This window comes from Magnolia sinica, chromosome 3 (genome assembly GCF_029962835.1).
Source record: "Magnolia sinica isolate HGM2019 chromosome 3, MsV1, whole genome shotgun sequence".
Taxonomy (NCBI): Eukaryota; Viridiplantae; Streptophyta; class Magnoliopsida; order Magnoliales; family Magnoliaceae; genus Magnolia; species Magnolia sinica.
Window position 1 is genome coordinate 95,585,737 of NC_080575.1, and position 4,498 is coordinate 95,590,234.

The 4,498-nt window shown below is 34.8% G+C and overlaps 1 long non-coding RNA gene across 1 annotated transcript; it reads right to left on the bottom strand.

The window, feature by feature from the left end:
- Positions 1-2,328: 2,328 nt before the first annotated feature.
- Positions 2,329-3,631, bottom strand: LOC131238639 (uncharacterized). Its single transcript, XR_009168001.1, has 2 exons — positions 3,269-3,631; positions 2,329-2,679 (listed from the first exon to the last, which is right to left on the bottom strand). It is a non-coding gene; the product is annotated as an uncharacterized LOC131238639 (long non-coding RNA).
- Positions 3,632-4,498: the final 867 nt, after the last annotated feature.

Sequence of the window (4,498 nt, forward strand, 5' to 3'; positions counted from 1 at the left end):
TAGTGACTGATCATTGATCAGCTAGATGCACTGACCCATCTTGCTGCTCAGTCTCCCATTTTCTCCCAAACTTCACATCATAATACAATTTAAAATTTTTGTAATCCAAGAGCCAAAGGCCACCTTTGAACTATGATTTTGTAGTTTCTATTTCTCAGTAGAGAAAACACATCTCCCTTAGCATTTATCAAATACACACACACACACACACACACACACACACACACACACAACAGCAGAAACAAGAAGAGAAAATTCACAACCAATAGCTCAATCGAGCAAAAGAATACCTCTCTACTGAAATTGCATTATAACACACATCTCATTATCACCTTAAGTGGTTCTTGTATACTTGTGCCCATTAACCCGACTATTGAGATAGAGGGGGTTCTGATTTAATGTTCCACAATGTTTAAAGGAGAATTTAGATAGTAGCTATGTGATTTTTGAGATTATCATAACCAAGTATACACAATCTTCATGAGAAAGTTTTTCCGCATTTATACAACAGACCCATTCACAAATTGCAGAAGTATGAAGATCAGTAAAATAATTTCCTGGAAGTTTGCTAATTCAAAATCCATGTATAGCCCAGTTCCTCTATACACTTGAACACATGCCAATCTGGCATACATGTGAGAGATCCAATACCCACCATATAGATTCCTTGGCACAAAAGTTAATACAGTAAAAACTCATGAGCAGGGCATATAGTATGAGACAAGTAGATGGAAACCATCCATTGTTTCACACATTGTAGCTCACCTAATGAGTGGATAGCCTCATTTTTGGGCCAGGGTCCAGAAAAATCTACATGACGAAGTCCACATGATGCATAAGCCCAGATGTTTACCACATGGTGACAACTTAACATGTGTGCTGGCGGGTAGAGGGGCTGCATTATAGGCACATCAATTTTCTAATTTTTTTTTCCCTTTCCCTTTCAAGCAGTGGTTTTGGTTAAAAGACACAAATTCAATTTCACACATTTATAGATCAAAGTTATCATGCAAAATGTTGGCAATGGAAAATTTTAAACTGCTTAGCTAAACATAAGCAAAATAATTATTATTAAAAAAATGCTCAGCTATACACAGGCGATTAAAATCTAATGAAAAGACATCTAGTAGATTTAACTAGATAGACGGGTAAAGTTGGACACAAAATCTCAATCCCAAATCCAATGATTCATGCTAGGGAGATAGAAATCAAGCTTGATTACCATTTTCCTAGAAATCAAGCTTGATTACCATTTTCCCTTGAAACAGAATTACAGAGAAATTGAATGGAAAAATGTGATACAGTTGAATCTTATGGCATCCTTTCAATATGAGAGTACTAAGTATTACCACAACCTAAGTTACACTATTAGTTAGAACACTAGTAAAATGCACATGCATTCCACGGGCAATTCTTTGATTCAAAAGTTAAGGAGTCAAATAATCAAATGGTTATAAAATTCCCATCTGAGAACTTTTATGTTATGGCTGTCATCCATATGGTGGGGCCTACCTGTTGCATGGATTGGAAATCCTTGGCAAATAGGAATTTCCACATTACATATGGGAATTTCCCAAAAACATCTGATGTGTAGCTATACAGATCATCGAAATTGTGGGTTTCACAACTCATTATGGGTGGAGCATCTCAAAAATCACACTGATCAAGCAATCCTTACTATCTGATTGCTGGCTATCAAGTAGATGGTCAAAAGTAAATGGTGAGTAGTCCAAATTTGAAGGTGTTAGAAATAGGAAAAAACAAAATTACATCATCATCACAGCTGAATATCGAGTTTGAATTCTAAAATGTTTGAAGATCTAAACAAAATTACAAGTGACTTTTCCTCTAGTTTCATGAATTCCAAAAACGGAAGCTAATAATTAGAAAAGCTTGATTTTTTTTAACTCAAATTATCAAGATTCAAGAATCACATTTCATTGGTCATGGCTTTTAAAGTAATTGAATATAGTTTTTTTTTTTTTTTCTTTTATGGGCTTTCATACATTTTCTTTTCTCATGAAAGGGGCGACTTTTTTTTCCTCATTCAAGCAAAAGACAATGCTTAGCCCAAAGATCATTCTTTCTTGAAATTTTCTCAAACCTCAGGACCCTTCGATGACAATTCACAAAATGCAATATAAATGTCATATCTGGATTGATCATTTGTAACAAGGGAGGTCCTTGTGGGCATACCACTACAACAGGAAATGGTAACAAAACAAGAAAGTTGATAAGGTAGAGTCATCCCTTTACTGCACATGGGTTATGGTCAAAAGTGACATTGAGACCGTCCATCTAGTAGGACCCATCTTAAATCCTAATCCCTTTATTTATTTATTTTTTGGTTATGTAAACCTAGCCTAAATTTCTTCGGACTTTTGGTTTGGAATCTGCCAATTAGATGGCTAGGATCATCCAATTTATATATTTTTAATCATGTTTCATCAACAACAGGGGCAATTAAATGAACAAACTGAATTGGCACGTCACCCCTGTCATGTGTACTATGGAAAGGTCTCTGTAATCCTACACCGTTTCCACCAGTTTTGCCATAATTTCTTCTTTCTATTAGAATTATTATATGACTAAAAACACAACTGATGGGGGTATTTATCGAATCAGTACTGGGTCCGTACACATACATACCTACTTCTTCTTCTTCTTCTTCTTTTTCTTCTACGGAACCTTTAAGAAGCAAGCCTAAAAAGGTAGAAAAAAGGTAGAAAAAGATGGAAGTGAGGCTAGAAATGATTTCAAAGGAATTTATAGGTGGTTTTGACACTTGAATTTTGAAGAATCTACATCTATGGTGATTGGATTCTTGAGAATTTCAGTCTGTCAAGTTGTGTTTAACACCTTCAAATTTAAATAATCTCTAAGAATATGAAAAGTAGCTTTTTAGAAAGAATTGTAAATGACTTAAAATTAGAAATTAAACTTTGGCCAAATTCCAAATTGTCAAAACTGAAAATTAGCTCTAGAATTAAATTTTAATTTCAAAGGACAATAATTTGAAAAAAATAAATAAATTATAACTCTTTAAATGTCATCAATGATAATCAAGCACTTAACTTATTTAATTATTTGTCTATTGGATTGGTGGACATTTATTGCGGAGGCATTGGACATTTCCCAAGAAAAGAACGGATACAGGACTCACCTTCATCAAATCCATAATTCTAGCCATTGGATCCTTTTCTTTATCCATATTTGTCCTCAGCTACAAAATAATAAAACAATCCTTATAACCATTTCCGAGACAAACCACACAAGTTGGAATGTATAGAGCTGTTCAAAGATGATAATCTCCAAGGTACCCAAGTACCTATGTGGACATATACATTCAACTATAATTCACAAAACAATATCAATTTCGGTTTTCATCATCCAAAGACAGGCTCACTCCTTGGCCCATTCAACCCATCCTAAAATTCTTAAGAAATTACCTCTTATTGAATGGCCCATTCAACCCATCCTAAAATTCTTCCTGACTGTGAGTTAACCCAGCACATAACCAACGCTCCAGATACACTTTCAATCTACAGCAGAAAATCCTGAGAGATGTGAGATGTATAGAAGAAAAACCAACAATTAAAGCAAATTCAAACAGCCAAGAAGTATATCTGACTCTATCTATTTGCCTATATATATATATATATATATATATATATATATATATATATATCGGTAAACATGAAAAGACATTGCTATTAGGAAATGCTGAATCTAATCTTGATTCACATCATTTGAAGTAATCCTTCCTGCAGAAAACCATAATTTCAAAAATAACAACATCAGTTGCAGCATCAGAGGATGATTAAAAGCTTTCAATGAAACTAAATCTATGAACATAACAGTAAAATGCAAGTGGTCTTTCAACTTATCTGATTGTTGAGCACCACAACAAAGTGTCAAGCCTTACCTATTACATAACACCAGTTTACGACACAAAAAGAAACAATTACAAGGAATCTAAGCTTAGACAAGGACTAAAAGCAATCCAAAAATAAGCAACCCATAAATCATCACAGCTGTATCGAGAAAAATAGAAACAATGCCATGGCATGTAGTGGCCCTCCACAACAACATCCACCTCATCTTATGACCAGCAGCCTCCACAACAACTACTATGGCCACACTAAACACATCCCATGTCTAGCAACCTCCTCAGGCATTGCATGTTATCATACTCCTTAGCAACAAATGAGTTTATTGATCTGCTATTCATGACAAAGAATTATGAAAGGAAATGACTTCTCATAAAGATCAGAATTTTTTTTTTATAAGTTTACAGGCATGTATAAGGCAGTCCATCTAGACAATCACATGTCTGAGAATGATACACATAAGCATGAAATCCAAGCCACATTGTCAAACATGGAGGTGTGCATATGGGCTGCCATAGACATGAATGTGGGCTTAAGCTTAGATGGGCCTGAGTCGGCAAGGGCCAAATTAAGCCCATTAGCTGACCATATTCAGTTCAAAACCATTC